General features: G+C 37.9%; 1 non-coding gene across 1 annotated transcript; it reads left to right on the top strand.

The window, feature by feature from the left end:
• The first annotated feature begins 21,030 nt into the window (after positions 1 to 21,030).
• LOC141694792 (small nucleolar RNA R71) lies at positions 21,031 to 21,137 on the top strand. Its single transcript, XR_012564075.1, has one exon. It is a non-coding gene; the product is annotated as a small nucleolar RNA R71 (small nucleolar RNA).
• Positions 21,138 to 27,699: the final 6,562 nt, after the last annotated feature.

The raw sequence follows: 27,699 nt of genomic DNA, 5'->3' as shown, positions 1-27,699 counted from the left end.
TATATGAATATAAGGTTTTTCTCTGGAAAATTATATAATTAACTGTCTGCAAATGATTTTGATACGAAATAAAATACGGGAAAAGGCTATTTATATTTACGGAAAAATAGTATCCCGTTGGATCATTCCGGATATAAAACGGTACGTTTATTTATAAAGACTGATCCAACCGGTATCGGTTTTCGGGATAATTATCCAAATCAGTACAATTTGTACTGTGGTCTTGGTCTCAGCGCCTGGTTACACGTACTACGAGGTGATAATTGGGATAGTTTAATAAAAAGCTCCCGTTTATCAAAAATATGAGTTTTATTGATTTACCGAAATGAATATTGTATCAAAAATGTTACGCCGGGACCCGCGCAGGACAAATCGTACACCGGATCGAAAAAGTCGAAACATGGAATATGCTCAGAATATTACAATTAGGTTGGGAAGGAGTTCCCAGAAGAGTTTCGGGTTCCAAAAACGTAACAACGGATGACGTCGGTTGGTTCCCGTTTTTATAAAATAGATTTTAAATACCCGGAAAAAGATTTTATAAATTTCATATGATTCTTATAAATTCATAAATCAACATAAAAATAATTAGGAAGATATGACAATTATCTATATTTTATTTTGGACATATAAAAATTAAAATACTCAATTAATAATATTTTTAAACATCCAAACACATTTAACACTTAACACATAATTCACAGAATAGATACTGAACACATATAATAATTATTTATTAACAAAAATAATTACATGATATATCCCGGATATTACACTGTAGGTATCTTTCCAATATTCTGATCATCTTCTCATCTTCAACTTTCTTGTTCTTCTTGGACTTGAGATCAGTTTCTAAAGTCATTATCAATCTCAGATTTCCTCTCACACAATTCTCTGGAATTGTGAAGTACTTGCACTTTTTGGTTTGAGGACAGATATAAGCCACCTCTTTTCTTAGATGGATATAAGCTTCAAGAAAAGCAGTTATCTGAGCTTTCTTGAGTTCACTAAGCAATTGGGTTTCCTCTGGAATGACTGAATTAACACTATCAATTATTACATCCAGCTCAGATGCTCTCTTGGATTGAAGATTTGAGAGAGAGGCATGTAGACATCTGTTCGCACTAAAACACACGCGAAAATACACACAAGCGTACGTGATCATAAGTAGTATAAGATTTAAGTCAAGCTCGTTCCCATAGAGACTAGTTTAGGTTAAGTTCAGATTATGCATTTATACAACAATGTATAATTATCGTTCACAGCTAAGACAAGTAGCAAGTTTGATTTGATTAACTACTTAAGAGATTATACTAGCATGCGTTACTTAAGAGATTAAAAAGTGAATTATGAGAATATAACATGGGATTCTAACTTCATTAAATACTTCATTCAACGTTTATGTCTTTATCAGTAGCATGCGATGTTGATGATAACTAATTATATAACACGAAATTAGCTATCTTTCGATATACGTATACCCTACTACTAAGCATCCACAATCAAGATAGAAGACAAATAGACACCAATTATGCTTAGACCCTATATGTCTATAAAATTTGAAAATATAACGGTTTAAGAACAAGTTATCTATTGTGATTACATAGGGTGTGTAAGATGGTTAAAATTACACTACGAATCGTGCATGTCAATTCATACATAAACATATGCTAGCATGGCAAGTTCTAAACCTCTATATTCATTGTCGATTCAATAAAGATTAACAAACAATCTTAGATGTTATCTACGCATCAAAGACGAATAAGCACAACCAAAATAGGAAATCATAAATCACCACACACTAAAGATTTAGAATAATTAACTATTGTAATCCATAAATAAATCCGTTAGAACCCCATGACAATGATTAGTTCATGATCGAACACATCGTCACCATGGGTTCCAATGAAAACATGGTAATAAATAAGTTCATAATACTACGATAGAATATAAAAGTAATAGAATTTAGAACAAAGCAAAAACAAGCATCCAAAAGTATCGCCTAAATCGAAGAATAAAAAAGTATGAAACTAATTCTTCTTCTCCTTAGCCGTCTTGTGTGCTCTAGGTCTTCTTTAAGTTCTCCCTACCTCCCTTGTTAATAAAAATGTCTTTTTATCTTTATATATAAGACCCAAGTGGACCTGGACTCTTAAACTCATCAAATTCCACTTAAAACAGGATTCTGTAGCATTCTGGCAGGTGCGGGCGCCCCTGGCCTCTGTGATTTTCTATAGTTTCTTCTTTTGGCCATATCTTGAGTTCTGCTCATCAGAATTGGGTGATTCAACAGCCCACATGAAGTTAACAAGATTCTATTTAATTTAAGAATGGTCCATTCAAAATTTGATCTCTTATCAGCATAAAATTATTATAAAGCTCCTTTCCACATCGGACCAGTGCCCTGCAATGTAATTACACAAAACACATCAAAATACCAAATACTTGAGTCCAAAACACCAACTTAAGCCGAAATGAAGCATTCCAAGTGGATATAAATTCCACTTATCACACTCCCAAACTTAAATCGATGCTTGTCCTCAAGCATAAACGGACTCAACACTAAAAACAATACAAATACATGAATGCAACTACGTGAAAATATAACCATCCCCTAAGAATAACTATAACCAATCAATAAGCAATGTTTCTAAGAATGTAATTATTCGAAACAGAGTTCAACTAAATCCCACAAACCAACTTACAACCCAGAAACGTGCATGCGTGCGATGCTTAACAGATATAATCTCATCACTAGATCAATAATCATATCTTATTCCTTGCCAAAACAATCACAAGTTTATAAAAATAATGAACGATGGACACATAATGACTCACAACACTTCAATTTAACTAGAGTTATACAAGGATTCATGCTTTTATTCTAAACATATAATCACACATATATGCTTATTTGACTGTACAATGAATAAGGTCCCAAAATACTTATACAATAATACCCATGTAGCGAGCGTTAGGTTAGCGGATCCCAGACTATAAAAACCTTGGGTCTCTAGGCACAAAGTCCCCTAGAACTTAATAACTCGAGTATTAAAGAGCTCACTCGTGATCAATTATGCATAACACATACAAACATATAATTTTTTTCTTTTTTTTCAATTTTTTTATTTCCTTTTTCAATTTCTGAATGAGTGTGTTTCGCTCCATCTCATTCAACCCTAGACTACTCATAAAAATATGAGCCGGATACTAGCCAATTGACGCCTAGCTATATTCACAATAAGCAATGATATCCAAGTTTTTCTCCAGTTTAAAAAAAAATCAGTGTTACTTCGTCATTACAGGAATAACACAAATTCTAAGTACAACCAAATGATTAAATCTCAACAAGCAAACAAGTATGATCATGATCTAGTTCAAAAGCAACCTATAAGACTTGTGAATGAATTTTGTTTCAGGGCATGCAATTCAATTCATTAGGACTTAAACATCCCTTTATTCGACATCACTACACTCAAATTAATATCAACAAATCAATCAGAAACAACACAACCTAAGAGATCATGTTATATGCATGCAAATGCAACTACATGGAATCACATAATAACATGAACAATTATGCAAATAAATATGACCTAAATTCAAACATACAAAAATAAGAATGAACTACAACTAAACATGCAATATGAATCTATACAAACACAACACACACTACTAATCCTTACATTATCACCCCCAAACTTAAAATTTTCAATGTCCTCATTGAAGGCAATAATAAGGATACAAGATATACCTAGTCGTCAGCAGGATAACCCTCTTCGGGTGGAGGATCAGGTGGCCAATCAACCTCGACACCAGTGTCTCAGAAAACAGTACCGAGAGCGTGTGTCAAATCTTCAGCAAAACGTCGGTGGATGTCATGCATGGTGATAATTGGCATTTTATACCACTTAGAACGTCTTATAATAGCTTAAATTGATGTCTTGAAATCAAGTATTTTGTGTATTTGATGCGTTTTTCTAGTGTTTGTGTATTTCAGGGTATTACTTGTGTTTGTGGAGAGATTTCATCAAGAATAAACCTTGGCGTGTGTTTGGCATTGTGCATGGGAAGATCGGAGCAGAATGCAGCAAAGAACGGGAGCAAAAACAGAGTTTTTCCAGAGGGGGTCTGAGCGCCCGCTCAGGAAGCTGAGCGCCCGCTCAGGAATGCTGAGCGGCCGCTCAGGGACGGAAATTTAAAATAATTATTTTAGACTCCTAATTCTGTTGAGCTTCCAACTTCTGAGATAGCTGGGTTTTGTGGGACTCCTATATAAGTAGTTTTCAGAGACGTTTCACGTGTGTTGAATCGCAGTATTAATCGAGGAGCGAGGAGATAAGGAAGAAGACCGTTTTAGCACATCGCAACGAAGAGGAAGTATATTTTCTTGTGATTCTTTATTTTGTTGTAACGTTGGATGCTAGTTTTCTTTACTTTGAACCTATTTACTCTTGTGACGTACTCTGGTTTAATATAAGTAGTTTTAGTTATTATTCTCGTGTGTTATTATCATGTTTTCGTATGAACCCATGGTGACGATGAGTTCAATCATGGGCTAATCGTGATCATGGGGTCATAACGGATTTGCTATGAAATTCTTTAGTTAGTTGTTTAATACCTTAGTGTATGATGATTGTATGATATCTAGTATTGGCCGTACTTATTCGTCTTATGTGTGTCGCGAACATATAATATAGGGTGTTAATCTCTTGTGAAACGACGGTGGATCTTGAGGTTTAGAACTTGCCATGCTAGCATAGGTTAATGTTTGTGTATGCATGATTAGTGGGTAACTCTAACCGTTTTTGTAATAACCCCAAAATTTTGAATTTTTTGTAACCCTTATGAATAGTATTTTTGCTGATATTTCTTAACAAGAAAACTTTTCATGCCACACTATGTCGGGTTTCTTTTATGGATATTCTGAGATTTTATTGGTACTCTATATGATATATAAGTGTATGTAAAGATCGTCAGAATCCAAATTTGAACCTTTTGATTTTTCCCGAAAATCCACCAGATATCGAAAGAATTGAGTATAAGGTAACAGGATAAAAAGGATTTAAATTCAAGGATTTTAATAGAGGATCATAAAAAGGAATATAATGTATTGAGAAAGGTTAAGGAAATCTAAGTAATAAGATCCCGGGTATGATCCCTCAAACGATAAACGAAAACGAAAGTTAAGCGAATCGTATAACAGATCAGCGATCATTAGCCAAGTAATTAGAAGCTAATCAAAGAGATTAGAGGGGATGATGTCATCCAACCAATGAGAAGAGGACAAAGGAGGGAGGGTGACATCACATGATGACATAAGCATGACATAAGGGAAGGAATTGTTGGATCATTGTGAACCACACAATAATTACCATGGTAAAAAGGTAAGAAATCAAAACAAAACAAATCAAAAAATCAACCAACCAAAACAAATCAAAGCAAAACACAAAAATCATTTCTTTCTTCAACCAAGGAGCTCTCGGCTTTTTCTTCATTTCAAGAAGAAGAATTTCAAAAATCAAGTTCCAAGCTTCCTTAATTGGTAAGATAATTATCTAGTACTCCTTATGCATAAATATAGCTATCCTATAAGTTTAAGCCTCCAAATCATTCACAATCTTCTCCAAGAAATCAATGAAGAAGATAATGAATAGTGATTTCAAGATTTTTAATTTGATTTTTCTTGTTTTTCCTTTAAGATCCAAGCATCCCTAAGACATCTCAAGGCTTCTTAAGGCTTCCTAGCTACTCCAATCACTTCAAGGAAGGTATAACATCTCCAAACCCTAGCTTTACTTTGTATATTATGATGATTTTGATTGTTATGGTAAAAGAGTAGCTTGATGCTTGCATGTTTAGAGTTTGGGTTGGAGTTGTAGTAAATTGAATGTTGAATCTTGTTGATTAGTAAAGGACTTAAGCATAGTTTTAAATTCAAGTTTAAGAATAAGTACAAATTGTTAATGTTGAGTTGTTGGGGCTGTTACGATGTAGTATGGATGGAGTTTTGATTGGGTTGTGAATTGGGGTTGATTGGTGGTTGATTTGGAATGGTATAAATTTGGGAAATCGCGTAAACATAGCCGTCGTAATGTCCGATTTACTTTAGACTGCTTTTGTTCATAACATTAGGACCCGAGAACTCCCTACTAGGTTTTGACCATTGCCATTTTTAGATATTTCATGTTACGAGCTTCGTTTTGATATGTGGTTCGTTTGATTCTGATGTACGGTTTAGGAGAAACGACCATTTTAAGTAACGACATTTCGCGAACGAACCATTACCCCTTGCCTTACTTTGAAACATAGGTTAAAGACCTTAAAGACTAATTGGAGTATGAAACAATTATGCTAAGTGGATTAGGCAGTTGGTAAGGTACTCGCGAAAGAATCGCCTTAAAACTCGTAATGGTTAATTTATTAAAAATGGTGGAGCCGAGGGTACTCGAGCGACTTAAGAGAATCAGTAAGCGCAAAGCGAGCGTTAGAGTCTAATTTGGTTAAAGTATAGATTTACAAGTGACTTTGGTTTAATTCCAACTTACATGTTGTTTATAGGTTATCAGACTCGTCCCGAGCCATTTGTAACCCCCAGTCGCTCAGGCAAGTTTTCTACCCGTATAACTGTTGTTGTGATGTATATGTGTATATGCATGATCTTGTGATAAATGCATATTTGATTATTAGCAAATTCTTGCGATATATTGTAGCATGTGATATGGTATATATGCATGCCTGTTTCGTATTCTTGATTTATATATCTGTTTGTTCAAATGCTTATTAGTCGCATAATACCAATGCTAGAGATAAGCGGTATTTGAGTTTACCCTTAGTATAGGGGATCAAAAGGTGAACTTTTTCTAAAACCGGGAGGCGAGGCTCCCGAGTATTATATATATATATGAATAGTTTTTTAAACTATTAATCGAATAAGGTTTATTCGATAACTTTATATTATTTAATGAATATTACTTGAATATTCATTCGAGGACTTATGACTCACTTTATATTATTTAATGAATATTACTTGAATATTCATTCGAGGACAGATGACTCCGCTTATATTATTTAATTGAATATTATTTGAATATTCATATGAGGACCTATGACTCCGATTATTTTCTGAAATGTATTCTTTATTTTACTAAAGAATAAGGTGTCGATAATCAAACTTATTTTTGATTATTCAAATAAAGATAATACTTTCGTATAAGTATATATTTGGTTATTTAATACTCATTTCAAGTATAAGTTTTACAACTTCTACCTCAATTATTTGTATAAAGATTATTCTTTATGGGAATATTATTTAAATAATAATATTTAGATATTTTCTAATATATTGGGACTGATTTACTTTATTAAATCAGCATTACTCCAAACACTCTTTAAAATGTTTTCGAGTCTTTAAAATGATTTTTAAAAGTTAGAGCGGATCCCAAAACTCATTTTTATATATTTAAGATCTTCCTTTTTAAAGGGGATTTAAATACTCGCTCAAAACCAGAGGGATCCGGCTCTGTGGTGTATTTTATATTCGCAACAAGGTTGCGGTTTTGGTAAATGAATTGATTACTTACCCAACGTTCGGGAAGTAAGTCCATCTATCGAGTCGGCATAAGCAACATGGGCTCAGTGGGCGTCCATGATAGTGTAAGTGGCTCAGTGGGATTCCATAAAATGCGTAAGTGGCTGAGTGGCAGTCCTGCATAAGGTCCTATTATGACCAGGGTGATGACCAGTGGGGAATTCGTCCATCTACTAGTAGAAAAGGTTACTTATTGGTATCTTTGCCTGATCAGCAAGATATCGAGTTTATGCCACAATTCTTTTTCCTTCCAAAAATTTATTGGATGTTACAAACTCTATTCATACCTTACATGACAGAGGTTTCCAGGAACTGTATAAAGAAGGTATATATGTTGATATATATATCGGAACTTAATGAAGTATATCATAGCTTCATTTCCTTCAATAATACTGCAAAGATTTAATCTATTCAAATCTTGTCTCGTAGTCTCATCTATGTGATGAACTGTTGAAAGCTCATTATACTTTGAACAGTGGTAGTTCAAGTAGCTTTATAAATGATATAATTATAGTGAAGTATTTGGTAACTTCATCCCTTGTTTTTGCTTATATCCAGTAAGTAATTATCTTACACTTGATTAAGGATTCTAGTAAGTTATCCATTTAGATACTTGCATTATTGTTTACACTATATATTATCTTGCGAGCTGTAATGCTTACTCTTGCTTTATTTCTTCATCACACAACAACAGTTAGGAAAGATGGCCAGAGTCAAGCAGACCCAGCGCAAGAGCGTGGGAAGTGCCCCGCGCCTTCCCGTTGAGATCATAGCTGCTATAGCTGCAGAGGTAGATCTATTTGTAGATCAGACCTTCTACTTTTGGAAATCAATTATGTATAATTATAACTTGTGGCAGATAATGGCATTTAATTGTAAACTTATCAAGTAATCATTTTGGGTTGTAATAACTTTTAAATTGTGGATTCAAAGACTTGTACTTATTTCAATTTCATCTCTGAGACTATAACGGGTTGTGGTGTGTGTTAGTGTGGGGTCACAACATAAGGTTAATTATTATTAATTAAGTGAAGTGATATTGTGGAAAGAAAGACCGTGACGACCCGGATCCCTGACCCCGGATCTCGGGGTGTTACAGTTTTACTTGCCCTGTGTAATCATAAGGAATAACTTGTGCTTAAATCATTATGTTTTCAAATTCTGTAGACATATAGGGTCTCAACATAATTGATGCCTATTCAACTTCTATCTTAATTGTGGATGCTTGGTAGAATGGTATTAGTACAATGAAAGTTAGCTTTTATCAGTTTCATGTTGTTCGATTAATATCATCACCGTTACATGCTAAAGGTAATAACAATAACTATTGAAGGAAGTAGTAATGAAGTTGTGATCTCATGTGTGTTTAATATTGTTAATTCAAGTGTCAATTAAGTGCTTAATTCTCGTAGTTAATTGTAGTTAATAATTAGTTAATCAAATCTAAGTGTTATTGTCTTGACATTGTGAAGTAATTATACATTGGTGAGTGAGTGTTAATTGAACATAATTAATCTGAGTCTCTGTGGCATCGAACTAGAAAGTATTCTATATTACTTGGGAACGCGTATACTTGCGCGTATTATTAGCGTGTGTTTCCGCCCTAACAAGTTTTTGGCGCCGCTGCCGGGGATCGAACCCGGGTCACCTGCGTGACAGGCGGGAATACTTATTGTTTCCGGTTGTGTTTTAGGTACTTTTGCGAGCTTTTATGTAAACACGTTCTCGCACTCGCAAGAGGATTTTATATACGGCTGAGGAGACAGACGAAGTTCTTGGTATTCCGGAGAAGATAGATTTTGAAGATTCGGATACAGAAAGTGAGCAAAAAGAACCAGTAATCATGGGTGATCGTATAGTTCCGGCAGATCCAGCTCTTATGGACTTTTCTCGGCCTAAAATTGATGACATTCAGTCAAGCATCCTTCACCCGGCTATTCAGGCTAACAATTTTGAAATCAAGTCGGGCACTATTCAGATATTGCAGAATTCTGTTTCTTTTGGAGGTGCTGCTACTGAAGATCCCAACATGTCAGGAATTTTGTCGAGATCTGTAGTACTTTCAAATATAATGGTGTGACTGATGAGGCTATCAAGCTGAGGCTTTTCCCATTCTCTCTGAGGGATAAAGCTAAGGACTGGTTACATTCTGAACCAGCTGGGTCCATCACTACTTGGCAAGATCTTGCATAGAAGTTTCTGGTGAAGTTCTATCCAATGGCGAAGACTGCGGCTATGAGGAGTGCTCTTACTCAGTTTGCGCAACAACCTACAGAATCTATGTGTGAAGCTCGGGAGCGCTACAATGAGATGTTGAGAAAGTGTCCACATCATGGTATGCCTGATTGGATGGTGATCACTGGCTTCTATAATGGTTTGGGGGCCCAATCTCGACCCATGCTCGATGTAGCAGCTAGAGGCGCCTTGTGGGCCAAAAGCTATGCTGAGGCTTATAATCTTATTGAGACTATGGCTGCAAATGAGCATCAGAACCCAACTCAAAGGATGATGCCTGGGAAGGTAGCAGGTATTCTGGAAGTTGATGCAGCTACAGCTATTGCAGCGCAGCTCCAAGCGCTGTCTATGAAGGTCGATTCTTTAGTCACCTATGGAATCAATCAGATAGCTATGGTCTGTGAGCTTTGTGCAGGCTCTCATGCTACGAATCAGTGTTCTCTTGTTAATGAATTTGTTCAGTATGTGAACAATTATCAGCGACCGCAACAGCCTGTGCCAGCTACTTATCATCCTAATAACAGAAATCATCCAAATTTCAGCTGGAGTAATAATCAGAATGCTATTCAGCAACCATATCAGCAAGGCGTAAGTAAACAGTTTAATCCATCTGGATTCCAGCAACCACAACAGTATACTCAAAGGCAATCATATCCTCAACAAGGAGGTGCAGCTCCACCTTCTAGTGCTGATTTTGAGGAACTTAAGTTGTTGTGCAAAAGTCAGGCAGTTTCTATCAAGACCTTGGAAAATCAAATCGGTCAAATAGCCAATGCAGTGCTCAATCGTCAACCTGGCATACTTTCCAGTGATACTGAAGTGCCAGGCAGAAAGGAAGCTAAAGAGAAAGTCAAGGCTATTACCTTAAGGTCTGGAAAAGTTGCTGATTCTGAAAAAGCAAAAAACGGAGAAGCTGAAGTTGGCGAAGAAGAGAAGCAAATGGAGAAAGTGGCGGAACCAAGGATGACTACTGTTGAACACACTCTGCCTGAGGGTAATACAGGGAAGAAACAACTCTATCCTCCACCACCTTTCCCTAAGAGATTGCAACAATAAAAGCTGCATAAACAGTTCGGTAAGTTTCTGGAGGTGTTCAAGAAACTTCACATCAATATACCTTTCCCTGAGGCTCTGGAGCAAATGCCTAGTTATACGAAATTTATGAAGAATATTCTTTCAAGGAAGGTGAAACTGGATGACCTTGAGACCGTTGCTCTAACAAAAGAGTGCAGTGCTGTGCTGCAACAAAAATTACCTCCAAAGCTTAAAGATCCAGGTAGCTTCACCATTCCTTGCACCATCGGCAAGTTGTCTTTTGACAAGTGTCTGTGTGATTTGGGAGCAAGCATCAATCTGATGCCGTTGTCTATCTTCAAAAAGTTGAATTTTCCTGATCCAAAGCCCACCTACATGTCTCTATAATTGGTTGATCATTCTATTACATACCCACGAGGCATAGTGGAGGATGTGCTAGTAAAGGTGGATAAGCTCTTCTTTTCTGCAGACTTTGTTATTCTGGATTTCAAGGATGATAAGAAGATTCCCATAATCTTGGGGAGACCTTTCTTGGCTACAGGACGTACCTTAATAGATGTGCAGAAAGGTGAACTTACTATGAGGGTGCAGGATCAGGATGTGACATTCAATGTATTCAAAGCGATGAAATTCCCTACAGAAGACGAGGAGTGCTTAAAAGTGGATTTGATTGATTCTGCGGTTACTTCAGAACTTGATCATATGCTAATGTCTGATGCATTAGAGAAAGCTTTAGTGGGGGACTTTGATAGTGATGATGAGGATGGCAATGAGCAACTACAATATCTAAATGCTTCTCCTTGGAGGCGAAAGCTAGACATGCCATTTGAATCTCTTGGTACTTGTGACCTCAAAAATGCTGAAGGAAAGCTCAAACCATCTATTGAGGAAGCACCTACCTTGGAGCTTAAACCATTGCCTGAACACTTGAGGTATGCTTTTTTAGGTGATACATCTACTTTACCTGTTATTATTGCATCTGACCTTTCAGGTAGTGAGGATGACAAGCTCTTGAGGATCTTGAGAGAATTCAAATCGGCTATCGGATGGACTATATCAGACATCAAAGGGATCAGCCCTTCGTACTGCATGCATAAAATTCTGCTAGAGGAGGGTATTAAGCCGACTGTTGAGCAACAACGAAGACTTAATCCTATCATGAAAGAAGTGGTGAAGAAAGAAATTCTGAAGTGGCTGAATGCAGGAATCATTTATCCCATTTTTGACAGTTCTTGGGTGAGCCCCGTGTAATGTGTACCTAAGAAATGAGGTATTACTGTGGTAGCAAATGAGAAGAACGAGCTCATTCCCACTCGAACAGTCACAGGATGGAGGGTATGCCTGGATTACAGAAAGTTGAACAAGGCCACGAGGAAGGATCACTTTCCTCTTCCATTTATTGATCAGATGCTTGACAGGTTGGCCGGACATGAGTATTATTATCTTTTGGATGGCTATTCGGGGTATAATCAGATATGTATTGCACCAGAGGATAAAGAAAAGACTACATTCACCTGTCCATTTGGCAGGTTTGCTTTTCGCAGAGTTTTGTTTGGCTTATGTGGCGCACCTGCCACTTTCCAGAGATGTATGATGGCTATATTCTCTAATATGATTGGGAATAATGTCGAGGTGTTCATGGACAATTTCTCCGTCTTTGGACATTCGTATGATGAATGTTTGAATAATCTTCGTGCGGTGCTCAAAAGGTGTGTGGAAACTAATTTGGTGCTCAATTAGGAAAAATGTCACTTTATGGTGCGTGAAGGCATTATTCTTGGGCATAAGGTCTCTAGCAAGGGTCTTGAGGTGGACAAAGCCAAGGTGGGAGTCATTGAAAATCTTCCACCACCTATTTCTGTGAAAGGAATCCGTAGTTTTCTTGGTCATGCGGGTTTTTATCGGCATTTCATCAAGGATTTTTCAAAGATATCTAAGCCGTTGTACAACTTGCTTGAGAAGGATGTGCCTTTCAAATTTGATGAAGAATGCTTGACGACATTTGAGACTCTCAAGAAGAGTTTGATAACTGCACCAGTTATTACGGCACCTGATTGGACAGAGCTTTTTGAGATGATGTGTGATGCGAGTGATTATACGGTGGGCACAGTTCTTGGGCAGCGCAAGAATAATCTCTTTCATGTGGTCTACTATGCTAGTAAGACTTTAAATGAAGCTCAAATGAACAACACCACTACTGAGAAGGAGCTCTTGGCTATAGTCTTTGGTTTCGAAAAATTTCGATCTTATTTGCTTGGGACAAAGGTGACAGTGTTCACTGATCATGCGACCATTCGCTATTTGGTTTCCAAGAAGGATTCGAAGCCTAGACTCATTCGTTGGGTGCTCTTGCTACATAAATTTGAGTTAGAGATCAAGGATCGAAAAGGTACTGAGAATCAAGTAGCTGACCATCTCTCTAGATTGGAGAATCTCGAGTCTACTTCACATGATAAGACATTGATCAATGAATCTTTTCTGGATGAGCAGTTGTTCATAGTTCAGGAGGAAGAGCCATGGTTCGCAAATATTGTAAACTATCTTGTCAGCAATATAATGCCTCCTAATTTGAATACAACTCAAAAGAAGAAATTTCTGCATGAGGTGAAGTGGTATATGTGGGATGAACTGTATTTGTTTAGACAGGGAGCTGACCAAATCATCAGGAGATGTATCCCATTCTGTGAGACGGAGGGGATATTACAAGACTGCCACTCCACAGTTTATGATGGACATTATGGTGGTGAAAAGACGGCAGCTCGTATCCTGCAAGCAGGTTTTTTCTGGCCTACCTTGTTTAAGGATGCTCATCAGTTCATTTTAAGGTTTGATCGTTGCCAAAAAGTGGGGAATCTTCCGAGGAAGGATGAAATGCCGTTAAATGTGATGCTTGAAGTCGAGGTCTTTGATGTTTGGGGAATCGATTTCATGGGACCATTTGTCTCATCCTGCAATAATCAGTACATCTTGCTGGCAGTCGATTATTTTTCAAAATGGGTAGAAGTCAAGGCTCTACCGATGAATGATGCAAATGTAGTGTTGAATTTTCTTCATAAGCAGATTTTCACAAGGTTTGGAATGCCACGAGTAATCATAAGTGATGAGGGGTCGCATTTCTGCAACCGTAAGTTCACTTCTATGATGCAGCGCTACAATGTGAATTATCGTGTTGCTACTGCCTATCATCCGCAAATGAATGGTCAAGCGGAAGTGTCTAATAGAGAGATCAAGCGTATTCTAGAGAAAGTTGTTTGTCCGTCAAGGAAGGATTGGTCTTTAAAGCTCGATGAAGCTGTTTGGGCTTACAGAACAACATACAAGACTCCACTTGGGATGTCCCCATTTTAACTTGTTTATGGTAAGGGATGTCATTTACCTGCGGAGCTTGAGCATAAAGCCTATTGGGCGTTGAAGAAGTTGAACCTTGATCTAGATGCAGCTGGTAAGAAGCGAATGCTTCAGTTAAATGAACTTGATGAATTTTGTCTCCAAGCGTACGAGAATAACAAAATGTACAAGGAAAAAGTGAAAAGGTTGCACGACAGAAAGTTATATCCTAAGTCATTTGTGCCGGGGCAGCAAGTTCTTTTATTCAACTCTTGTCTCCGACTTTTTCCTGGAAAGTTGAAATCAAGGTGGTTTGGACCTTTTATTGTCAAAACTGTGTTTTCACATGGAGCGGTGGAGATTTTTGAGAATGATCCGGGCCAAGCATTCAAGGTTAATGGTCAGCGTTTGAAGCATTACTATGGGAACACGGCAAACCGGGAAGTGGTTAGTGCCATTTTATTGTCAACTTGAGTAAGGTAGGCTATGTCAAGCTAATGACGAAAAAGAAGCGCTTCTTGGGAGGCAACCCATGATTTGTTGTTATAGGCACCCTTGGAAGTTTGTAACCTATCCAAAACCACAAAAAAATCAGAAAAACAGGGCAAGAAAATTATTTTTCCAGAAGACCCCTAAGCGCCCGCTCAGCTCTGCTGAGCGACCGCTCAGCAAGCTGAGTGCCCGCTCAGCTTTGCTGAACGACCGCTCAGCAAGCTGAGCACCCGCTCAGCTTTGCTGAGCGACCGCTCAGGGCCCGACTGGCATATTTTTTTTTAAGCCTTAGAAAAAAACAAAAAAATCAGAAAAAAAATATAAAAATACAAACACAACCCCACTAGCCACGAATTATCTTCCCATTACCCACGTTTTTAACCCTCAAACCCACTCCTAATTAAATTTTAACCTAATCTCTACCCTATATATACATACAACTATTCCATATACTCCTCACACACTTTCAAACCTTAAACCCTCTCCCATATTCAAACACACAGACCTTACGCACTTTTTCTCAGTTTCAATGGCACCCAAGAGATCCAGGACTATTGATAGCAGCAGCACTATTCCTACTGCTGATTCCTCGAGAGGTACTGCTGCGAGACCTCGTTTGTTTGATAGGGCTGTTGAGGAGGAGTATACTAAGCTTCTGGGTAAGCCAATTTTGAAGGAGAGGGGATTCTTACCATCGGGGAGGGATGGTGATTTGTTGCCAATGATTGCTGAAAAGGGTTGGATTGCTTTCTGTGAGTCACCAGAGGCAGCTCCGATGAGCGTGGTTCGCGAGTTCTATGCGAACGCAAATGCTGAAAAGAATGGGTTTTCTGTTATGCGGGGGATGACAGTGGATTATCATCCTGAGGCGATTCGCCGTGTGATTGGTAAGCGATAGAGGAAGCCCACGGAGGAGAATTGGAACGAGAAGACTGCTGAAGATTTTGACTTGGATTTGATTTGTGCTACTCTCTGTAGGTCGGGCACGATTTGGACATTCAAGACTGGGACTAATGAGTATCATCATTTTCCATCAATTGCGATGAATAGGTATGCCCGTGCATAGAATGCCTTTATTTGTGCTAATTTTCTGCCTACTTCACATGCACATGAGGTTACAGTTGAGTGAGCACAGTTGTTATGGGGTATTTTGAATGAGGAGTACTATGTGGACCTTGGTGAGTTCATCTACCAAGGAATTCTGAAGTTTTTGAGGGGAGCTAAGCATATGAACATCCCTTATGCATCCACGGTTACAAAGCTTTGCCAAGCAGTGGGAGTTCAGTGGCCGTCTCACGAGCAGTTGCAGCTGCCGGCCGCTCCTATTGATTCCGGGACTCTGAATGCGATGCAGGAGTGGACTGGTGGAGAGCCCGAGGAGCATGGGCTGGGTTATCGTCTTCCAGGAGGGCGTCCAGCACGCGGTGCTACCATGGCAAGACCAGGGCGTGATGAGGCAGGTTCTTCTAGAGCTCAGGAGGGTACTGGGATGACTGATGCCCAGTATAGGAGGCTGTCGAGGAGGATGGATGCTATGTATGAGACGCAGAGCAGGTTTGCTTAAGAGCTCACCCTTGCACTTGGGACTGCTTTTAGAGGCCTTGGAGCTGACATCCAGTGGCCCGTTTTTGGTGAGGACTCTGCATATCCGCCTCCTGATACTCCACCCTCTGAGGGTGATGATGATGATTTCTCCGAGTAGGTATACCCTGTGTTCCTTTCTACTACCTTCACTGGGGACAGTGAAGATTTTAAGTTTGGGGGTGGTAGTTAAGGAATATTTTATGTGTATGTCATATAGTTGCATATTCATGATAGTTTAGTTCATATAATTGCATATTTTTGTCATATAGTTTTTTTATTTTATTTTATTGCTTTATTTATCATGTCATGTAGCTCATGCATATACCATGATCCCTTTTGCGTTGCTTTACCAATTGATTTATGATGTTGATGCGAGTGTAGTGATAACGTTAAAGGATGTTGAGTCTTGTAGGATGACGTGCATGCTAGAAATACTTGTAATTTCTCTAAGTCTTAGAGAATGCTTAAGGATTAGATTGTTGTCATGGTTTGATGGTTTTCAAGGTTAATCTATTGATTATGCTTATAATTTATAATAGGTTGTTAGTGATAAAAGACATGAAAAGAAAAATTGGAGTAAAAAGTGGAATTCATTGCTAATTGTGGCTAGGCGTCAAATGGCTAGTAGCCGGCTCGTATTTTTATGCGAGTAGTCTAGGGTTGAGCAAGATGGAGCGAAACGCACTTGCTCATAAATTTTGAAAAAAAAAGAAAAAGAAAGAAGAAAAAAAAATAAAAAAAAAGAAAATAAAAAATAGAGAGTTAATGCATAATTGATCACGAGTGGTCTCTTTGGTATTCGGGTTATTAAGTTCTTAGGGAACTTTGTGCCTAGTGGCCTAAGGCTTTTATAGTCTGGGATCCGCTAACCTAACGCTCGCTACATGGATGCCATTGCATAAGTCTTTTGTGGACCTCACTCATTACATGTTCAAATAAGCATTTGTTTGTTGTGTTAAATAAAAAACATGATTCCGTAATAAGCTCCAGTAATCTTGAAGTGTTATAAGTCATTTTGTGCCTAGAATTTTATTCTTCGTATAATCATGTGATTACCTTGAGGATAGTCGAGTTATGATAATTGATCTAGTTTCGAAGTATATCTGTTAAGCATCCGCACACACCACGTTTCCGGCTGTATGTTAGTTTGCATGATTTGATTGATCTTTATTCGCCTAATTGCGTTTGTTGAGATGTCGTAAGTTGGTTGGTTTGGTCGTAGTAAGGGGGATCGCTGCATTTTATATAGATTGCATTCATGCATGTTTTTGTTTTGTTTTTGTGTTTGTGACGCTTGAGGACAAGCATCGATTTAAGTTTGGGGGTGTGATAAGTGGCATTTTATACCACTTAGAACGTCTTATAATAGCTTAAATTGATGTCTTGAAATCAAGTATTTTGTGTATTTAATGCGTTTTTCTAGTGTTTGTGCATTTCAGGGTATTACTTGTGTTTGTGGAGAGATTTCATCAAGAATAAGCCTTGGCGTGTGTTTAGCATTGTGCGTGGGAAGATAGGAGCAGAATGCAGCAAATAACGGGAGCAAAAACAGAGTTTTTTCCAGAGGGGGTTTGAGCGCCCGCTCAGCTCTGCTGAGCGACCGCTCAGGAAGCTGAGCGCCCGCTCAGGAATGCTGAGCGGCCGCGCTGAGCGACCGCTCAGGAAGCTGAGCGCCCGCTCAGGAATGCTGAGCGGCCGCTCAGGGACGGAAATTTAAAATAATTATTTTAGACTCCTAATTCTGTTGAGCTTCCAACTTCTGAGATAGCTCAGTTTTGTGGGACTCTTATATAAGTAGTTTTCAGAGACGTTTCATGTGTGTTGAATCGTAGTATTAATCGAGGAGCGAGGAGATAAAGAAGAAGACCATTTTAGCACATCGCAACGAAGAGGAAGCATATTTTCTTGTGATTCTTTATTTCGTTGTAACGTTGGATGCTAGTTTTCTTTACTTTGAACCTATTTACTCTTGTGACGTACTCTGGTTTAATATAAGTAGTTTTAGTTATTATTCTCGTGTGTTATTATCATGTTTTCGTATGAACCCATGGTGACGATGAGTTCAATCATGGGCTAATCGTGATCATGGGGTCATAACGGATTTGCTATGGAATTCTTTAGTTAGTTGTTTAATACCTTAGTGTGTGATGATTGTATAATATCTAGTATTGGTTGTGCTTATTCGTCTTATGTGCGTCGCGAACATATACGATAGGGTGTTAATCTCTTGTGAAGCGACGGTGGATCTTGATGTTTAAATTATTATGTTGTCAAATTTTGTAGACATATAGGGTCTCAACATAATTGATGCCTATTCAACTTCTATCTTAATTACGGATGCTTGGTAGAATGGTATTAGTACAATGAAAATTGGCTTTTATCAGTTTCGTGTTGTTCAATTAATATCATCACCGTTACATGCTAAGGGTAATAATAATCACTATTGAAGGAAGTGGTAATGAAGTTGTGATCTCATGTGTGATTAATATTGTTAATTCAAGTGTCAATGAAGTGCTTAATTCTCGTAGTTAATTGTAGTTAATAATTAGTTAATCAAATCTAAGTGTTATTGTCTTGACATTGAGAAGTAATTATACATTGGTGAGTGAGTGTTAATTGAACATAATTAATCTGAGTCTCTGTGGGAACGAACTAGAAAGTATTCTCTATTACTTGCGAACGCGTATACTTGCATGTATTATTAACGCGTGTTTCTGCCCTAACACATGACCTCAATACGTCGAATCAACCTTCTATACTGCGCATCACCAAGACCAAACCTATCAACTATATGTGGTGCACGAGAGGGACCCTCTGTAAGCACGGGAGGAACCGATCGATCACCCTTTAGATTATCATAGATATATTCCAACCCCTTGTCAGGGCATGTAACTAAAAATACATAACTCAAATGATCTGGCAGTGGTTTGAGCCCAAGTGTGGGATCTTCTTTAATAGACGGCTCGAGACGCTCCTGAGAAATTTTCAGCTCTGCTAACCCAAGCGAATCGTATGGTATATCCAACTTCCTCTTCCACAGAGGTGCATTCAAAACCTGTAGTTGCTCTGCTCCTTCTTCATCTTCAATAACTGATTCCCCTATTAAGGTTCTCTCTAAGGTATCTCAGTTTGGAAATTGCTCAAGCTCCAAATTTATGACAGAGTCGATCCGCTCTACTTGAAAGAACTCTTCTTTATCTGTGGGTAACTTTATTGCCTTGAACACATTAAAAGTGACCTTTCGATCTTGAACCTTCATCGTACGCTCTCCTTTTTGCATATCCATCATAGTTCGGCATGTAGACAAGAATGGTCTTCCCAAGATGATGGAAATCTTCTCATCTTCCTCGAAATCCAGAATTACAAAATCAGCAGGGAATATGAGTTTGTCCACCTTGACCAAGATATCCTCCATTACATATCGTGGATAAGTGATGGTCCGATCGGCCAACTGTAAGGACATGTTTGTCGGTTTTGGCTCAAGAAAACCAAGTTTCTTGAAGAAAGCTAAGGGCATCAGATTGATGCTATCTCCCAAGTCAAATAAACACTTGTCGAAAGACAAGTTTCCAATAGCAATCTTCAACTTCCGAGAAAGAATACCCTTCATGAACTTAGCATAGCTCAGCATTCGTTCTAGAGCTTCTGCAAAAGGTATGTTGATATGTAGCTTCTTGAAAACCTCCAAAAACTTGGCAAACTGCTTGTTGAACTTATGCTTTTGAAGTCTTTTAGGAAATGGGGGAGGCGAATAGCCTTGTTTTTCCCATGTATTCTGCTCAGGAGTAGTGTTTTTAGAAAAAAAATTCTTCATTTCCGCTTCGCCATCCTTTTTCATAACTGAATCATCAATTTTTTCACTTTCTAAAATTCGCAAGGGCGCGGGCGCGCTTGATATGGGCGCGGGCGCGCCTGCATTCTGGATTTTTTTTCAGAATCTTCATCTTGATGATTTTTGGGGCTCGCGACCTTTCCAGACCTCAGGGTTATTGCCTTAAGATGTTCTTTGACTTCTCTCTTGCCTGGATTAGCCTCTGTGTCACTTGAAAGAGTTCCTTGAGGTCAGTTCAATAGGACATTAGCAATCTGCCTTATTTGATTCTCCAAATCTTGATTGAAACCGCTTGGCTTTTGCACATAACCCTCAACTCGTCCAATTCAGATTTCTCATTAATAGATGGACCTAGACCTCCATGAGATTGCTGTTGCATTCCCTGTGGCTGAAACTGATGTCTTGGTGCAAACTGTTGCTGGAAACTAGGAGGATTAAATTGCTTGTTTCAAAACTGCTGGTACGACTGTTGCATTGCATTCTGATTGTTGCTCCAGCTGAAGCTTGGATGATTACGGTTGTTAGGATGGTACGTGGTAGGAACTGGCTGCTGCGGTCTCTGAAAGTTGCTCACAAACTGAGTTGATTGATAAGATATAAAATAATGCTCTGTCGCATGCGCACCTACACACAGCTCACAAACACTGGTTATCCGATTAACTCCATAGTTGGATAGAGAATCGATTTCATAGCTATTGCCATTAGATAAACAGTGATAGCCGTAGTTGTATCCACCTCAAGAACTCCTGCTACCTTGCCCTGTGGCATTCTCTGGGCTGGTTTCTGATATTTATTCGCATCCATCATCTCGATCAGCTCATAAGCTTCCTCATAGCTTTTATACCATAGAGCTCCACCTGATGCTGCATCGAGAATAGGTCTCGACTGTGCTCCTAACCTATTATTGAAGCAATTTATCACCATCCAGTCGGGCATTCCATGATACGGACACTTTCTCCGCATCTCCTTATAACGCTCCCAAGCTTCACATAGAGATTCCCCTGATTGCTGCACAAACTAAGTAAGAGCATTCCTGATTGCAGCTGTCTTTGCTATAGGGAAGAATTTAGTGAAAAACTTTTGAGCAAGATCTTCCCAAGTAGCAATCGAACCAGCTGGTAGAGAGTGTAACCATCCCTTAGCCTTATCCCTTAGAGAGAATGGGAAAAACCTCAATTTCACAGCATCTTCATAGACATTGTTAAACTTGAAAGTGTCACATATCTCAATGAAGTCCCTAATATGCATGTTACGGTCTTCTGTTGGAGCACCCCCAAACTGAACTGAGTTCTGAACAATCTTGATCGTTCCAGGCTTGATCTCGAAGGTATTAGCCGCGATGGCTGGCCTGACAATACTTAATTGAATGTCCATAATCTTTGGTTGAGAATACTCTTTTAACGCTTTCGTTTCAGCTGGATCTCCCATTATAATGATTACTTTTTCTTCTTCAAATTTATCAACTTCTTTAAGAACTTCTTCTTCCACTTCTTCAATAGTTTCCTTAAGAGATTGAGAACGTGTTCACATACACGCTCTCTCAAGTACCTAAAATACAAACAAATAAACAGTGAAAGTAAAAGAATCTGAGTCAGTGAACTTTAACGACCACTGATGTCAAGCACATAAACTAAAAATTAACACCGAGTCCCCGACAGCGGCGCCAAAAACTTGTTCGCACTAAAATGCACGTGAAAATACATGCAAGTGTATGTGATCACAAGTACTATAAGATTTAAGTCAAGTTCGTTCCCAAAGAGACTGGTTTATGTTAAGTTTAAATTATGCACTTATACAACTATGTATGATTATCGTTCACAGCTAAGACAAGTAGCAAGTTTGATTTGATTAACTACTTAAGAGACTATACTAGCATGCATTAACTAAGAGATTAAAAAGTGAATTACTTATATGAGAATAAAACATGGGATTCTAACTTTATCAAATACTTCATTCAAAGTTTATGTCTTTATCAATAGCATGTGATGGTGATGATAACTAATCAGATAACATGAAATTAGTAAACATTATCTTTTGATATACGTATACCCTACTACTAAGCATCCACAATCAGTATAGAAGCCAAATAGACACCAATTATTCTTAAACCCTATATGTCTATAGAATTTGAAAATATTACGATTTAAGAACAAGTTATCTATTATGATTACATAGGGTGTGTAAGATGGTTAAAATTACACTAAGAATCATGCATGTCAATTCATACATAAACCTATGCTAGCATGGTAAGTTCTAAACCTCTATATTCACTGTCGCTTCACTAGAGATTAACAAACAATTTTAGATGTTAGCTACACATCAAAGACGAATAAGCACAACCAAACTAGGAAATCATAAATCACCACACACTAAAGATTTAGAATAATTAACTATTGAAATCCATAAATAAATCCGTTAGAACCCCATGACAATGATTAGTTCATGATCGAACACATCGTCACCATGGGTTCCAATGAAAATATGGTAATAAATAAGTTCAGAATACTACGATAGAATATAAAAGTAATAGTTTTAGAAAAAATTAAAAACAAGCATCCAAAAGTATCGTCTAAATCGAAGAATACAAAAGTATGAAACTAATTCTTCTTCTCCTTAGCCGTCTTGTATGCTCTAGGTGTTCTTTAAGTTCTCCTTGGCTCCATTGTTGATAAAAACATCTTTTTATCTTTATATATAAGCCCCAAGTGGACCTGGACTCTTAAAATAATCAAATTCCACTTAAAACAAGATTATGTAGCATTCTGGAGGGCGCGCTGGAACAGGTGCGGGCACGCCTTGCCTCTGTGATTTTTTATAGTTTCTTCTTTGGCCATATCTTGAGTTCTGAATTGGGCGATTCAACAGTCCAAGCAAAGATAACGAGATTCTCTTTAATTTAAGAGTGGTACAGACTTTAAAATCAGATCTCTTATCAGCATAAAATCATTATAAATCTCCTTTCCACATTTGATTAGTGCCCTGCTGTGTAAATACACAAAACACATCAAAAATACCAAATACTTGAGTTCCAAAACACCAACTTAAGCCGAAATGAAGCGTTTCAAATGGATATAAATTCCACTTATCAACATATGTCCAAATCACAATTATTGACATTTACAATTATCTTTTTCTCCAAAAAGTTTCCAATCTTTACTATCACCACTCTTAGAAAATTGATGTTGTTGGACAAAGCTCTGTTGTAAGTGATGTAGTTGTTATGAAGAGAGATGCTCTGTTGTAAGTGATGTAGTTGTTGTGAAGAGAGATTCTTAGCACCATTAATAGCTTATTGAACTCCTTGTATTGACAGGTTCTTCTACAGCTTTTTAAATTCTGTCTTTTCCAACATCTTTAAAAAAATTTACTTGTGTAGAGCTTTGACCAGAGGGGGTTGTAGATTTTCCAGCTTCCTTTGATTGCAGACCAACTTATTTGGATTGTTGAATTTTAGCTTCTATCTCCTTCTTAGTCTTGGTAGCAGGCAGGAGTAGAGGAGTTGGAATTTCTGGTCTAACAGCTTCAGGTAGAGCAGGTAGTGGAACATTCAAGGCACCCAAAATAGCTCCCAAAGAGACATAATTCTGCATTTGGAGATGTCTGTGGGAGTCTTATAGGGTCCTTATATCATTTTGTTGACTCTGTATTAGAGTAGTGAGAGCTGTGACCTGAGCTGTGAGTGAGTCATTTGAGGCTTGAAGATTTGATACTTTTTGTTGAAGAGACTGAATTTGGAGATTTATAAAGGTGGAGATTGGTTGTTATGAGTTTGATTAAAGAGGAGCACCAAAAGTTGCTTGAATAGATTCCTTGATTCCCTCTATCAACAATGCTGATGTTTCATATATGGCTTGGTGGGGTTGATCCAATTTGACCCTTGTGTCATTGTTACTTGTGATTTAATTTTGGACAACTTCATGAAGAGCCAGAAATGATTGCTTTAGATTTTTGATGCTTTGCTCCATACTGGTCACATCAAACCTGGCCATTTGTTCAATAAATTTATTGAACTTATTTTTGATTTCTACTTGAGTTGGCACGAGGTCATCCAATTTATCTTTCATCGATCTCCTGATTATGTGTTGAAGTTATTCAATGTCTGTTGTAGTGCTTTACCAATAAGGTGAAAAGCCTTGAGTTGTGCCTTGTAGACTTCTGTAATAACATCATAAACTTCTTGTGGACTGAGAGTCTTGGCATTGCTTCCTAGGATAATGACATACTTTTCCCTAAATCTAGTCAAAACCTCATCCATTTCTAGGCTAAAATGCTTAGATAGTCAAGCATCTACATTCCCATCTTGTTCAGCTTTATTGACAATTTTTGTTGCTGTTCTTCAACATCTGTTTTATATAACAACAAAATAGCCTGATAGTCCTGATTGGACATGTCAGTTGTGAGGAGCTGTTAGGTAATATTTGCAAGGCCAGATAGTTGGTCCATAAGAAGATCATTCATGGTGATTGGTTGAGTTTGAGCATCCTGTAACCATTATGAGATGAGGTGTGAAGGTTGTTGAGTGGGGTTGGAGGTAGATGGGATGTCTGTTTGGTTTGAGGTGGAGGGTTGAGAGGTGGTAGGTAACCCTGTGAATGAAATCACAGTTGAACTAACAGTTGAAACTATGGTTGTGACAGTGTGTTGTTCACCAGTAATGGGAACCTCCATTTGAATTGAAGGGGATTTGACCAGGTTATTGTCATATACCATGGCCTCAACCCCTTTTCTTCTTGCAAAGAACTGGCACTTGAATGTGCTTGACTTGCCTCGCCGGTAGCAGGATTATTGGCAATTGGAGTCCTAGCTTCAATTGACAAAGCAATTTTATCCAGGATTTTGAGGGGAGTTGTCCCTACATGAGGACCTCCATTTGAATTGGATCGCTCCCCCCAGGAGTGCTTTGTTAAATAGAAACACTCTGTTGAGAGGATACCTCTAGAGTCTGTTTTAATCTCCCTTTTACAACTACATCCTTTTGCGATGATACAGAGGTAGCTAATTGAGTTGTCAACTTAGTTCTCTTTACCTTCTTTGGCTTTTTGACCAAGGTAGACTCTGGTTGTGTTTGGTCCACACCACTCTCATTCACAATTGTCAAGGGTGCCTGCTTTCTCTTCTTTTTACTCACTCCACCCTGTTGAGAGGATGAAATGGTTGGTTTCCTAGCTTCTAATGGTAGAGAAGAAAGGGTCTCAGTTTGGGAAGGCCCCTGTTGGTGTTTCTGTGTTTGTTCTTCCACAGGCACATGAGCCATAAATGTGCTAGATGTTACAGTATACCTCATATCAGGCATAGAGTAAGGTTAAGTCCCGAATCTCTCCAGCATAAATGGAGTGATTCTAAGACTTAAAGGTATCCTATTTTTGTAATAAGTGAGCCAAATAGTATTTTGGACACTTGTTTATAGTTTCCTATCTTTGTTCTCTCAATGCCATTAAGTAAATGAATGTCTTGAACTTTATGATTTAAAGTAGACATTATAATCCTAGGAAAGAAGATTTCCTTACCTCTTGCGGCCAAAGGCATTGTGAGCCTTGTGCTGAGTTCCTCCAGAATTAAGAGCCCCATATTTATGTGTCTATTATGAGCCATGGAGAACACCAGCTTCTGGACCACACTTGAGATATTATCATACCCTATCATCCTGCAGGTGAAGGCTCTCACAATTGAATCAAACAGGAAAGTCCGTTCCCTCCTTAGATGTTTCTTGTTAAAGCTAGCAAGGTTGATCCTTTCACTGTAGTTAATGAAGTCCATAAAGTCACCTAGTTCCGTTTCTGTAGGTACCTTCAACATCTTATTAGTAGGAATTCCCAGGGCTAGGTTGACATCATTCTCAGTAAATTCCACCTGTTGGCCTTGGATTGAGCAGTTAACCATCATGGATACAGCTTAATTCTCATGCACCAGTATTCTAACCACAGCTGAGTTCCAAAAAGCATTGAGAACATCCATATACATACTGGAATTTGTAGTTAGAGCACCTGCAAAGTATGTCTCATATAGAAACTTGACAAAGCTTTTAAAATTATCAGGAGCTTGATTTGCATCTGTGAATGGTAGGTAGTTGGTTCCCTCCTTTGGGATAAAAGCTCTAACAGTGTTTGATGCCATTTGAAGTGTTTGAATTTGAGTGGGTACGAGATGTAAAGAGACGGAGTTCGAAATGAGAGAGAACAGTTAATATTTGTAAAAGCTAGGTCACTTGAGATCTCGGAAGCGTAAAGAGGGGTTATGTCGAGATGTCTGGGTATTTATAAAAAAAGGAAAATGATTTATCGAGAAGTAGAAATAAACGTTCGGGATTTGCTTATTGAAAAGTCACGTGAGAGAATAGATACATATCGATATGTCATTGTCTTAACTCTTAACGAGAACTAGATGGTGACTTATCGAGATGTCAAATAAATACCCAGTTTGTCCTGAATGGACTGCATTTGTCCAATTTTTATTTGAATAAATCAAAATAAAATTAGAATGATTTTATATCAAAAGTATTTTACTAAAATAATTTATTGAATTAAATTATTTTAGTTCTGAGTTATCGAGAAGTCTAAGAATGGATACTTGTAGAGAACTCTTTGAATTAACATATATCGAGATCTATACAATGACTTATCGAGAAGTCATAATGAGGCTTGTCGAGAAGTCCTTCGAGAAGTCAAGAAAATGAGTTATCGAGAAGTCTCAAAATGACTTGTCGAGAAGTCAATTAGACTTATCGAGAACTCAGTTCTCTATATAATTTTGTTCTTTTTGATTCTGTCTTATATTAACTTCATAAAAATAAGCTCAATAGTAACATTTGCAGCATGTTCTCTAATAAAATGGTACCTTACATCAATGTGCTTTATTCTTAAATAATTAATTGGATTAGTAACAATAGATATAACATTAGTACTGTCACACATAATTGGAATTTTATGTAATACTAGGCCATAGTCCATTAGCTGATTTCTAATCCAAAGCACTTGAGCACATCAATTGTACCTCTATGAAATCCACTTTACAGAAGGAATTGAGCTAAAGTCTCATACCATGCTCTTGAAGCTTGCTTAAGGCCATAAAGTGCTTTGTCAAGCCTGTAGACATGATTTGGAAATTTTGAATCTACAAAGCCTGGAGGTTGTTCAACATAGACCTCTTCTTCCAATTCTCCATTAAGAAAAGCACTTTTCATATCCATTTGAAAGACTTTAAACTTTTTGTGAGCAGCATAAGCCAAAAAGATCCTTATGGCTTCTAATCTAGAAAATGGTGAAAATGTTTCATCATAATCAATACCCTCATGTTCAGACAGCCTTTAGCAACCAGCCTTGATTTATTCCTTGTAATTATGCCATCACTGTCATTTTTGTTTCCTGAACACCCATTTTGTGCCAACAATTGATCTGTTCTTTGGTCTTGGCATTAGGGTCCAGACTTTATTTCTTTCAAATTCATTTAACTCTTCCTGCATTGCTTGCACCCAATCAGCATCTTGAAGAGCTTCTTCCACTTTCTTTGGTTCAGTCTGAGATAGAAAAGAATGATAGAGACATTCATTTGATATTGCAGTTCTAGTTCTGACACCTGCTTCAGGATCTCCAATAATTAAGTCAGG

The sequence above is a fragment of the Apium graveolens genome, chromosome 10 (genome assembly GCF_009905375.1).
Source record: "Apium graveolens cultivar Ventura chromosome 10, ASM990537v1, whole genome shotgun sequence".
NCBI lineage: Eukaryota > Viridiplantae > Streptophyta > Magnoliopsida > Apiales > Apiaceae > Apium > Apium graveolens.
This window is presented reverse-complemented; position numbering and strand designations above follow the sequence as displayed.